This window comes from Hippopotamus amphibius, chromosome 2 (assembly GCF_030028045.1).
Source record: "Hippopotamus amphibius kiboko isolate mHipAmp2 chromosome 2, mHipAmp2.hap2, whole genome shotgun sequence".
NCBI lineage: Eukaryota > Metazoa > Chordata > Mammalia > Artiodactyla > Hippopotamidae > Hippopotamus > Hippopotamus amphibius.
This window is the reverse complement of record NC_080187.1, coordinates 24,972,967-24,986,368: the sequence shown is the minus strand read 5'-3', so window position 1 is coordinate 24,986,368 and position 13,402 is coordinate 24,972,967. Positions and strand designations below refer to the sequence as shown.

At 42.7% G+C, this 13,402-nt stretch overlaps 1 protein-coding gene across 4 annotated transcripts in view; it reads right to left on the bottom strand.

Annotated features, from left to right (window-relative positions):
* Positions 1-13,402, bottom strand: part of EPB41L4B (erythrocyte membrane protein band 4.1 like 4B) — a 131,784-nt gene that overhangs the window by 42,092 nt on the left and 76,290 nt on the right. The window lies entirely within an intron of this gene.

Sequence of the window (13,402 nt, the reverse complement as noted above, 5' to 3'; positions counted from 1 at the left end):
ATGTGAAGTGAAAAGTTGAACAAGATCTAATTTCTTCTCTTCCCTTCTTTTGGGAGATGCCTCCACTCCCATTCTACTTCTAACTCTTGACAAGTTACTGTTTCTACTGGGGGTGGGGGTGGGGGTCCTGCGTCATATGGGATGCTCTTGACTATATTAGGGGTGGACACAGCTCTGCAGACCCAAGGTTGGGGGGCTTTTACAGCCCTGCCTAATCCCACCAGAACCTCTCCCCTCCAAGACTCTGGGATCCCAGCAGGTCAAACACTTGGTACTCAAGCAAAATGCGTTGCATACTGAAAAATGAGATAATTATTCAGAGGTTTAGGAGTATAACATGATAACATTATAATAATTAAAATAATATTATTATATCACTGTTACACTAATTATTAGATTATAATTACAGTATTTAGTATAGTAACAGTATAATTATTCAGAATAATCCTCCAGAATCCATCGCCAGAGCCATGACCTGTGCAGGGCAGGGGTGGGGGAGGGTCCTGAGCGGGAACACAGAACGTACAGAGCCTCCTCTCAACTACGGCCGGGAGTCATCAGGGTGCTCTGAGGAGCCCATCACACACTACAGCTCAGCCAAGTTCTGGGCGACGTGGGCTTTTGAGAGCAGCCCTGGGGACCTAACCTTGGATTACAAGAAAACAAAACCATTGAACTGTAGAAACAGAGCCACTCAGATAGCAACCAGTTAGGTGGTTTTATAAATATTAAAAGCACCAGAGGAAACCCTCTGCACTGCTGGTGGGAATGAAAAATGGCACAACTGCTTTGGAAATCAGCCTGGCAGTTTTTCAAAAAGGTTAAACATAAAGTTACCATACGACCCAGCAATTCCACTCCAAGGTATATACCCAAGAGAAGTGAAAACATGTCCACACAGAGACTTGCACGTGAATATTCAGAGCAGCATTATTCATATTAGCCAAAAGGTAGAAACAACTCACATGTCCATCAACTGATGAATAGATAAATAAAATGTGGTATATCCATACAATAGAATATTACTTGGTCATAAAACGGAATGAAATATCAATCCATGCTATAACATGAATAAACCGTGAAAACATACTAAGTAAAAGAAACCAGACCCAAAAGGCCACATACTGCATAATTCCATTTATATGAAATGTCCAGAATAGGCAAATCCATAGAGATAGAAAGATTAGCGGTCACCTAGGACTGAGGAGGATGGCGGGGTGGGGAATAGGAAGTGACTGCTAATGGGTATGGGATCTCTTTTAGGAGAAGTGAAAATGTTCTAAAATTAGATTGTAGTGATTGTACTACTTTGTGACAATGCTAAAACTATTGAATTGTACAATTTGAATTGGTGAATTGCATGGTATGTAATTTATATCTTAATAAAGCTGATTAAAAAGAATTACCAAGGGAGATTTTGTACACTATCAACATACAACCCTTACCCTGGCAAATTACATCTATCTCTAAATCCAATGTGCAGCCATGCCCTAGTCCAACCTCCTCATTCTGCATATGGGGAAACGGGGACCCACGGTGGTGGGGGGCGGTGCAGTGACCAGGTCACACAGTGGGTAACTAGCTGAGCCTGGGACACAAGCCAGGACTCCGAGCTCTCTGCTCGCCAAGTGCCCCACGTGCCGCCCATCTGCCTCCGCTTCTACTTAAGGCAGCAAATGCACTCATCAGGAAAATCCCAAGACCTCCTCAAAACCCCACTGCCTAAGACATCTTTGTGTACACATCTCATCTTCCCAATGATACAGCAGAGACTGTCATATTACATGTTTTCATGTTCTTTACAACTGGTCCTACATTTCAGAAAAAAAGCGAACTTTTCCTCACAATATCTACGAGCGTGAGTCAAAAATTACCTGCACTCTGGCTGTAGAATTTACAGAAGTTTTAACATACCCAGAGTATGGATAATTTCTGACTCACCCTCATACATAAATTCTTTATATCAGCTCCTCCCCAGGCTGGGTTGGGCATCTCTCCCCCTCGCAGAGCCATTCCCTGTTCTACCCTGACCTGCTCTGTTTCCAAGGAAATGAATACCCCAGTTTCCCTGCCTTCTGGTTTCTATGTAGGTTTGACCAATGGGAGGCACTGACAGAGACTGGAGGGTGGGAAAAGGAGATAAGTCAAGGTATTTCTCCCTCATCTCTTTCTACCTCAGGGGATGTTTTCAGCAGTAGCTCTGAATCCCCTGGGGCTTCAGCTTCCCCTAGACTGGCTTCCTGTTGCCCTAGCTCCTGGGCTCTGGAACAATGCCACCTCTTGTCGTCCCTTTGCCTCTCCAGCTCTAGGAGTGATAGACAGGTTCTACTGCTGCTAATTTCTGGGCTGCCTCATGGGTCACTTTAGCTACTTAGTTCTTCATCACATGTGTAATCAATCCCCTGTATTAAATTCCCTCTGTAAGAAATGCCTAGTGATTTCAGTTCTCCTGATTACCCATGACTGATACACAATATCTACCTGTGTCTATTTCTGGATTCTTCATATTTTTATTGATCTATTTATTTATTGCTAAACCAGCACCAGACTGTCTTAATTTTTGTTTTAATATATGGGTTTTTAAATATATGATAAGACAAATCCTGTTTCCTTTCCCACTCATTTTTCTTTTTCTTTTCTTTTTTCTTGGCTATTCTCATGCACTCACTCTTCCATTTCAATTCAAGTTACTACTAAAAAAAAACTTCCCACTGGAATTGTGATTTGCAGCATTAAATATAATGGATTAATTTGGGAGAATGTATTCATAAGTTATTTCTCACCATTTATTCAGATCCTTTTAAATGTCCTTCAGTCAGAATTTTTAACTTTTCCATAAAGGTATGGAATATATCTTAACTTTATTCCTAGCTATATATCAGTTTTGTCACAATTGAAAATGGAATCTCATTAATTTATTTTTATTTTATTTTTTAAAGACTTATTATTTGTTTGTTTATTTATTTATTTATTTAGCTGGGTTGGGTCTTGCTGCACACAGACTTTAACTGTGGAGAGTGGGGGCTACTCTTGGTTACGGTGCGAGGGTTTCTCATTGTGGTGGCTTCTCGTTGCAGAGCATGGGCTCTAGGTGTGCAGGCTTCAGTAGTTGCAGCACATGGGCTTCAGTAGTTGCGGTGCATGAGCTCAGTAGTTATGGCTCCAAGGCTCTAGAGAGCAGGCTCAGTAGCTGTGGCGCACAGGCTTAGTTGCTCCACGGCATGTGGGATCTTCCCAGCCAAGAGATGGAGCCTGTGTCCCTTGCATTAGCAGGCAGATTCTCAACCACTGTGCCACCAGGGAAGCCTGGGATCTCATTAATTATTACATTTTCTCCAGTTTTTTTTTTTTTTACTACTAGATATATAAAACTACTGACTTTAGGGTATTTCTGCCTCTGGTCACTTTGCTGAACTCTTATTAATTGGATTTCACTTGTATTTTAGGATAATCACATGAATTTTGTTTCTTCCCTTCCACCATTTATTCTTTATTTTGTTTTCCTGGCTTATTGCATTGGTAAGGCCTATAGAATGATATTGAATATTAGCAGTCATCTTTGTCTTATTTCCTAAGTGTGTAGATTATCTTGTGTTTCAACATTTAATGTTGATTTGTGACAACTTCTACTTATCAGGTTAGAGACAGTCCTTCTACTCTTACCCTACTGAGAATCTTGAAAGATTAGCATGATTTATTCTGAGCATATCCATTCTGTTCCTAAGTGAACGCTACTAAGTACTTAAAAAAGAATCTTTTCTCAAACTTTCCTTTATTATCATCAAGCTTATCAATCCAGGTTTTAGAATTCATTTTTCAAGAATCTGTTATGACATTTCCCCAAGACTCCATTGTTTTTCAAAGTATACTGGTGCTGGCTCAGCAATGACATATGCAAATTTTCTTCAAGGCCATTTTTCTGAACCTGAAGACTTTAACTGTAAAGCAAAATATATCATGACTACCCTCTCTCTTATCTTAAACTTCAATTTCCTTCTGTTTTTTTTCACCTTCTGTAGTTAGTATACTGACTGGCTTCCTTGTTGAAAGGAGAAAAGCAAAACAGAAGTTGAGCAGCTCTTCCTTCCTGTTAATCTCACATACCATCCTCAAGATGGCTCTGCTATTAAATTGTTCAACCAAAGTGTGCATCTATAGAAGTCCTTTAAAAAAAGGTTTCCGACCCTTCGTTTTTGATATGTTCTACCTTCCTTCTCTTTAAAAATGCTGTTTTAAACTGTGGGCTCTGAATGCCTTACTCTTTCAGATTATCTGATATATTCATAGCCCATGTGAAAAATGTTCCCTTTGAGATCTATCCTTTTTTGACATTTTTGAAATCTAATCTTCTAAAGATTAGAATACACGGAGGATTAAACCCTGAATTCCACTCTTTTCATATTTATGATTCTAAGACACCAAGGTCATTTTCTTCCAAGGGTCTTGTCACTTACACATTTCTAGCCAGTCTTCCTTGCTGACCAGTATTAACAACACATACCAGCAGTGTTTCTTCTACCTTCCAAACAACCAAATTATCAGCCAGAAAGGCCGAGGCGTCAACAGATGCTTTACTTTTAACAGAATGCCAACGTCTGGATGGCCGAGAAGTCCCCCATAGGTGATGTGCCAGCTTGAAGTCTCTTAGGAGAGCACAATGAACATCCTCTGTCCAAAGTCCCCTGGCATCTTCCCTGGATTGGTCACTGCACCCTTAGGTGCTGCCCGTATGCAGTTACTTTTTCATCTATTCTGGCATATGTCTCAACTTCACAGCAGAGTTCCTGGAGGCAGGAACAGCTTCTATGAAGCCCACACAGCAGCACGTAAGTTCTCTAAACACCTTCCAGAGGAGACTGGTTGGGGCAAACTGGCACCTGTTTTACTTTTAGCCTAAGTGGGGATAACTCAATGTTCCTAATCAGAACTAAAGCATCAGGGAGATGCTGACAAATATCTCAATAGAGCTTCCCAACTGATAGGCCTCAGAAGCATGCAAGTGGGTTGAACCATTTATTCTCTCAGTTGTCAGAGCAAGTAGGACCAGGCCAAGCCTGGAGTCTCAAGCACCCTTGTCTGCTTACCCCAGTGTGCTATACAACAACACATTTTCTGTGTGTGCAGAGGACAAGAAAAAGCTGGCAAACATCATTACTAGTTCATAATTCAGTCCATTAGCCTGGAACTGTGGCTCTTGATTGAGACTCTCTTAGCAGAATCTACTCAAGTACCATGTCATCACAGCAGACGGTGTCAGCCTGAATCATACCTGACTGAACACTTGTGCTTTAAACCCTAAGAGGGGGAAAAAAAAAAAGCGCTGACACTTTTGAGTGCCCAGCACTGTGCCATCTATTAATTTACTTAATCTTCCAACATTTGAAGAAGGAACAATTATTACTATCCTTATTTTACAGATAAGGAAACAGGAACAGAGAGGCTAATTAACTTTCCCAAAGACACACAGCTAGCAATGGCAGAGTTGGGATTTGAACCCAGGCAACCTAACTACAGAGCCCTGTGCTCTCTTCAGTGCTAAGAGACACTGGTTTGCCATGTGGATGATGAGAGCAGCAGTACGTATAATGACATTAAAAGAATGCTGGGTGGCACTTAGCTTTGGTGGTGCTGTCCCTTAGCTGTGACCTTAAGTAACTCATTTTACTTATCTGGGTCTCAGACACCGCATTTTTGGACTAACATTTATCAAGCATTTATAAGTCACAAACTACAGCTCAATGAAATAATTTCATCTCTGCCATGTCCAGCTGAGAGATAGAAGGTGCATTTACCCATCGTGGTTTCCAGGATACCTGTCACTTATTTCCATTTTAATTTAGCAGAGACTAAACAAAGTAGGCATTACACCAACATATTGCTACAAGTTCTTATTGAATTTAGTGTAAACATACTATTTGGCATGAAGAGTATAATTGAAAAACTGTACCTTTTACATAATGGGTTTGAGAAGAAAATTGTACCAATGTCTTAGAAATGTGACACATTACGAATGTTAGGTCTATTAATTACGGATGGTTTCTTCTTACAGTAACTTAGTGGTTTTATTTTTTTTTTTAAGTGACTAGAGAGAAATGATGCCCCTATCTCATTTTTCTCTTATCTGAAAAGGTCAAAATTACTTTTTTTGGCATGGTTTAATCCTTTACATGAATTACTAATTGGCAGAAAAAAATTTTCCCTATTTGTATTTCTTTCAAGACATTTTGAAGCAATCAACTTGGAACTGCCTATTAGTGTTAGCACAGGTGATGCCTGAATCCACAGTAGACTGGGAGCTCTTGTCACTAGTTTATTAGGTACCTGGAGCCAAAGATGGTCTCCTTAATAGCAATTCCCAGCACGTATACAGTACCTGGCACAACGAGGCAGCAGAGTAAATATTTGTTGGATGAATGGTATAGTGCATTAAAATTGAACTCTCCCTAGGTAATTTATCAAATGTCAATTCATAAAAGCTTCACTCTGGTCACAAATTCCCCAGTTGTTCCTAACATTACATTATGGTCTCGGCAAAACTGCAGAGTAAAATATTCCACATCTTAAGGAATGATGAGAGCCTTTAAAGCTGGTTCGGTGGTAACTGGGTCTCTGTCCTGTGTGAGCTCCGGTAGGACGTGCGCCTCCATCTTTGAGTCTGGAGTTTTCCTTTGGTGAAACTGCTGTCCATGGGTGTCAATAAATGGCCGAAGGAGACAAGCAGGCCTTGAACATTTTCTGCCAGAAAATCCCTTTTATCTTGATGTCCTTCTTGCTAAGTTTTAGGATGCCTTATTCTAATTGTCTGCCTAGGAGGCAGCAAGAAGCTGTGAGGAAGGGCTCTGCAACTTTGTGGTGAGATCTAGGGCTTCAACAATTCCAGATACATCCCAGGATCTGAGCCCAAAGAATATTTCAGGAGTTCACTTTTGCACAGAGGCTCATGACGAACAGTGTATTTAATCTCTCTTCTGCCTGAAGAAAAAAATACGGACACAAATACTGTTGTTTTCCTTGACAGCGTTCACTTTTCATAAATCCAACAGTGCTTTCTCTTCTTGGTTTCTTACAGATTTTCTTTTTGCCTCTCATTTCTGTATTTCAGTGCCCACTCTTTGCCTTAAAAGAAGATTCCCCTTTTTTTTTTCTCTTTTCTTTCTTCAGGTGGGGAACAGCATTAACAGACTTGCCCCTAGCCACTGCTTTAAATGCATACCCCAACAGCATCACATGGGAGCCCTCAAGGAACAGTAAGACAAAATTGTTGTTGCCATGAAAGCACAGCTCCTAGTGTGTAAAATAACTAAAGAGCCCGGTCTTTATCATCTTTTGCCCTCTGAAAGAGTTATAGCAGAATTGGGCATGAGCTGTGTTATTTTTCCACTTGGCAGACACCATCCAACTCACCCAAATGAATGAAATAATCATTCATTCCAGAAAGAAGTTCAAGTTAGATGAATAAAATGCACACTCTGTTCAGGGCTGGTCTTGTACATTCTAACAGCACAAGACCCAGTCTGAGCAGGAGCTGAAGGTGGGGTATGAGGTTCTGAGGTGATACAGATGGGGATTAATCTGTTTTGGTTTTCATTTGGGCTTAAGTCTCCTCACATGATCCCCTCTCTGTTTCCCGGTTCTTGTAGGTTCTTCAGCAGTTTCTATGATAAACATCCCTAGTTAGCCTCTGATGCCATACACTGGGCCTAATTTTAAGGGCTTTTAAAATTGCCTTTAATATAGTCGCAGCGTCCCCATCCAGCCACGGAATGGAGCCGTTAGCACAGCAACACCTCTTGCTTTTGAGGTCTCAGCTGTAGAAAGTGGATGTTTAAACCATTCACTATTCAGTAGGGGATGATTAGGTGGGTTTCCGCAGGTTTCTTGTAACATGAGCCTACAGGGATGTTCCTCTAATTATTCTAACCCTTTTTAGTGGACTGCCTAGACTACAGCAGTCTTGGTATTTCAAATTATGCAGCCGTTCCTCCAATAAAACCTCTGGTGAGTCTTGGGATGCGGCTGTGATTTTTAGATTCCATATATTAGAATTTTAATTGTAATTAAATGTAAATCCGTCCTTCCCTGATCAAATGCACTGGGGAAATTTACAATCTCTGAGTGGAAAGTTCTCAATCAACTCCCAAATGGGAAAGGAAACATGGATATTAGCAATCAGTTCCTTCCTCTTGGCTACTTCTGTGCTGCCCCTCTTCCTTTTTCAGATCTCCAGGGCATGCAGGTATCACGCTGATTGTCACCTGAACTTCTGGAAAGCTGCTTTCACAGGATGTCTGGTAAAGATCGACTCTTCCCAGCCTTCCCTTTCTTCACTATTAAAAAGGCTAAGATGATGGATTTTACTTCATCAATCTGATCTTTATTAAAGAGCATGACTCAAGATTAGGGGCTCCAGACATTTCACAGTAAACAAGGAACAAAAGGCACTCAAAACAAGGAAAAGGGGTGCAACCTTGCTTATAGAGAAATGCAACTGAAACAGAAATTCTGGTTTTCACCCATCAGACGAACAAGGTTTTAAGAAGTTAGCGAAGACTAGGTGCGTGCTTCCTGTGGGATCACGGAGGCCCTGTCAAGTCGCTGTTTGTGTGGCGGGGAGAGGCGTAATCAGGTAGAATATCTTTGGAGGGAAATTCCATTGGGCAATATCCAAATTAAATACTCACATTCCTTTTGGCCCAGTGTTTCTACTTGTAAGGAATTTACTCCACAGCTGGATATTTTCAAGTGCACGGTAGTGTACAAAGATGGCAGCAGAGCTGTCGTTTTAGAGATTCTAGGCAGCCTAAATGTCCATCAATAGTGATTGGTTAAATAAATACATCCTTGTTTATACAAAGAATAGCTCTAGATTGACAAGAAATGCTAACAATGTTTGCCTCTGGGGAGACCTAGGGAATAAGAGGGTGCAAAGGAAAGGCAACTTTTGGATATTTTTGAATTTTTACCGGTGTCTGTATTACTTACTAAAAAAGGTTACACAGCACAGCAGTTCCCTTTATTACTTTCTATAGTCTCCAAATAGTAAAAAGCTGCCTCTGCTTTGTGTAAGATGAAATCCCAAGTTGGGACAGGTTGGGAACTGAGCGGAAGCTCTGTTTCAATTCTCTCAACTTCTGAGTCCCCAATGTCCCAGCAGAATAGATTCTCTGAGGTCTCACCAATTCCTTCTCTAGGCCCATTCTCCCATCTGCAGATTGGAAAGCACTGCCCACATTCCTTCTAGACACTTATTTTCTAGTATTCTCAGACAGAAATATCACCTCTATTTCCTTTTATCCCCTCTCAAAAGATCCCCACACTGTTTCTACTTTTCGCTTGCTGGAGTTTCAGAGCTGTGTCTTTATCTATTGTGTGAACCCTCTTGCATCTGATCTTTCCTTTGCAACGAAGCACCCCTTTCTGTTGCTAAACTTAGACCATATATCTCAACCCATCAACCTAGGAGATACACCACTCCTTGAGCTAGACTTTGAATCTCCTTGTCCTGTTTCTCACCACATGGGCTGCTAAGGCCTTATAACTCAAAAACTGCTAAAAATTGCTACCAGTTAGCATCAAACATTGTGCAAAGCACCTTTCACATACAGTGCCATTTAACTCTCATAACGGTGAGATACTGCTAAATTCCACGTGGGGAAGATGAGGCATAGAGAAGACAAGAAAATGGCCAAAGGTCACATGGCTAGTGAGAGGCAAAGCTGGGATTCAAACTACATGAGATTCCAAAGTCTGTTCACATTTCAACTCGTACCTCATCTGAGAACCGCAGGGCTCCTGCCCTAACAAATTCACCACTCCACACTGGATTCTGCAGTCTCTTCTCATCAGCCTGCAATATCCTGCCATTTTGCGTCTGCAAACTTACACCTGTTACCCCCTGTGGGCTCTAACATTGGCTTGGGTCCTTAGACTGGGGTGTGCTATGCCCTCTCCTCGTCGAGTGGCTGGAATTCACCAGCCTCTCGCTTCAGCAGGAGGGCCCAATATGACATAAGTCTTGGTTTGACAGATTTGGGGGGAAGGGGGTTGTGATGAAATGAAAGCCATATAAAGAACCACTAGAATTCTCACATTCTTCTGCACTACCACAAGCCCGAGGAAGTGCAAAACTATGCTGAGCAGACAGATGTAGCTGCTTATGATGATGTATCCGTGCATCTACTTTTGAACATCATGCCTCTTTAAGAAAAAGAGCTGGCCTCTAATTAGTTAAAAATTGAGCCACTAAAACAAGGGCAAACATAACCAGAGAGGAAGCTGTGCTTTTCCAAAGTGAGGTCCTGCACCTGTCCACCTCAGACTCTCTTGAAGTGACCATTAAAAGGAAGGTCCTTAGGTCTCACCCCGATCACCTAAATAGAGCCTCACAATCTCCATTTTTAATAAGCTGTCCAAGTGATTATTTGGCTTCCTAATTTGGGGGGAAATGGGCCTTTCTGCAGAATTGTTGAATATTTCTTCTTTAGTCGAGTCTCAGCTGAATGTCAATTTCACCTTTATTTCACCTTTTAGATATCCCTGGGGTTTCTTAAAATGTGCCACCTTTCATGTACAAGGGGACTTTCCTTTCTTAGGCTGCAGTTTGCTTTTTCTCTGTCTCTGCCCCCTTATACCTTGCCTAGGCATTTGTTGCCTCCTGTAGCAACACGGTGGAAGCAAATCAGCCTAGGCCTGTTTAGGGTATTTACCTGGTACTTTTGGAAGATTCAGTCAGTCAGGGAATTGATTTAGAGCCAAATTTGGGAAATATTGATCCAAAGGGATCGATATGGCTGCTCAGGGAGCTCTTTGATGAGCTCAGATCTTAAAAGACTAGTTAAAAGCTGAAGAGTCAAGGGCAACAAGAAGGATCTACCATTAGCTGTGTTCAGAGCAGGACCCAGGAGGCTGGAGGCACGGACCTGGAAAGATGGTGGGATATTAACAGGCAAGAAAAACAAAGGACTCCCGCACTGTCCTTATTCCTTCATCTTTGCTGTTAAGGAGAACCATCTTCAGTGGAAGTGGTAGACCAAGCAATGAAACAGGCAAGTGAGTTTTGAAGGCCAAGGTAATCACCGGACACAATCTCAAGGCTTCTAGTCCACATGAATTACATCAATCTGACGACACTGTCAATTCACTGTTAGATATTCTGAGGGATCACAGAAAAACACTGGATGATCAAGACCAGTAAGTAACGGGGTTTCAAAAATGCAGAAAGCTAATCCCATCAGTTTATGGACTACTGAGTTTGGTTTTGCTGGCAGGTAATATTCCAGAAGAAAGGACTGGTGTGTGAGCTCTCAGGAAGGAAGAAGGGGATCATCTCAAATGAGGAAGAAAATAACGCCAAATCTCTGCCCCTTTGTAAAGGGGGCTGTTGGTACATGAATGCCTGCATGGACAGGGTGACAACTGCCAGAGGCGGGGTTGGGGGGGGAGGGATGGGCAGGGTATGGGGGAGGGTTATTAGCTCACTGGAGATGGTGATGAATGAGGTTACAGATCCCTGGTGTGGAGGAGAGATGGACAGTCACTACGCTGCTGGGGGTGGGGGCTGGCTTTCTGGTAGTTCTGGATTTCAGTGTAGTGAACTCTTCAACGTCATCTAATAAGAGACTCCTGGAGACGTGGATGGACAGAGTCCCAAATGGTGGAATAATTAGCGGGGAGAGGCCTTAAAGCACAAGGCTGGAGAACAGACTTTGGAGTCAGAATTCTGAGTGACCATGGACAAGCTGCTTGGTTAGACCCTAAGCCTGAACTTCCCAGGTGTGAAATGAATTATCACCCACCTCACAGAGCAGTCGGGAAGATCAAATGAAGTGACATACGCAGACTCTGAAGCACACACCTGGCTACGAGCCCCTGTACGTTTCTGTGGATCAATGTCAACCTACCGGGGTTTCCAGTATCACACGGTTGGACCATCCTCTGCCCAGCTCAACAGTATAGCAATGCCTCCAATGAGGACGCTGTAGGCACAGTGAATAATATTCATATTTAGCAGATGAATCCAAAACATACGTGGTGGTCAAAGTCCTGCTCAAGAGATGATGCTCCCAGCTGGATACGGTTGTTCAGATACCTTCAGACCAGCTCCAAGGTGATGTATTCCTGCCTGTTATCTGGTTAGATGCTTCCTTTAAAATGAATGCAGAATAATTCATCCGATGAACAGACGTTCACTGAGCACCTGCTATTCATCAGGCACGGGGGAACAAAGGAGAGTGTGACACAAAGTTTATACCTGAGGAACGTACAGCCTCCACGAGATGAATAAGAGAGGCACTTTTAATACAAAGTAGTGAATATGTTGCTGATATAAACGGGGGCTGGCTGTAATAGTGGAACAGAACACAGGAACTAGCCCAACGTACAGAGGGGCGGGGGCGGTCAGAGTTCCTGGCAGAGGCCAGTCAGCGTCTGAGCAGAGGCTTAAGGGATGAGCAGGAGTTGGGCAAAGAGGAGGGGGGGTGACAGCATCCTCGGCAGAAGGAACAGTGTTTGCAAAGGCACAGATGGGAGTAACAGCCGGGTGTGGTGAATGCCAGGAGCTACAAGCAGTTTGGTGTTGTAGGAGTTTAAACAGGAGGGTGAGAAATGGGGGAAAAACAGGACAGGAGCAGATAGTGGGGGAATTCCAGAGAAGGCCTTGGACTTCATCCTGCGGGTGAGGGAAGAACCCTGGCAGATATCAAGCACTGCACGGACGCAGTCAGATGGTGTTTTAGGAAGATCCCTCCAGTGACTGTGAGGAGAATGAGCCTGTCAGGAGACCGGAGTCAGGGAGATCTGTGAGAGCACCTCTCAGCCAGGTAGAAGGTGCTGCTACAAGATCAGTGTTCATACGGAGAGAGGAAGGGCTACATACAAATGCTAAGGAGGCAAGCTGAACAGACCTCGGGATTGCCTGGATATGGGGGGCAAACGGGAGAGGAGTTGTGGATGACGTACAAATGCTTACCACGGGTAGAAAGCAGAGAATTCAGGTGAAGGTATTTTGTTTGTTTGTTTGTTTCAGTAAAAGAGGATGAATTTAGTTTTTGACGTGTGACGTTCAAGGTGTCCAAGGGTATACAAGCTGAAATGTCAGTATAAAGACTCACAGGAGTAGTCTGCATTAGAGATAATGGCTTCAGAGTCAACAGCACGTATGAAATCTCGACAAAATGAGAAGAGCAGGTAGACTGTGAGAAGTGAGAGAAGCAGCGGGCAGAGGAAGAACCCCTGGAAAACACCAATATTTCACAGGAAGACAGAAGAAGAGGCTGTTACAAAGACAGACGATAAAGTCCAAGGGCGAGAGAATCAGAGAGGACAGAAATCCAGGGATTAGTTTCAAGACGCTGTGGGGGAGTCATCACCACTGTCAAAGGCAGCAGAGGAAGGTCTGCGACGT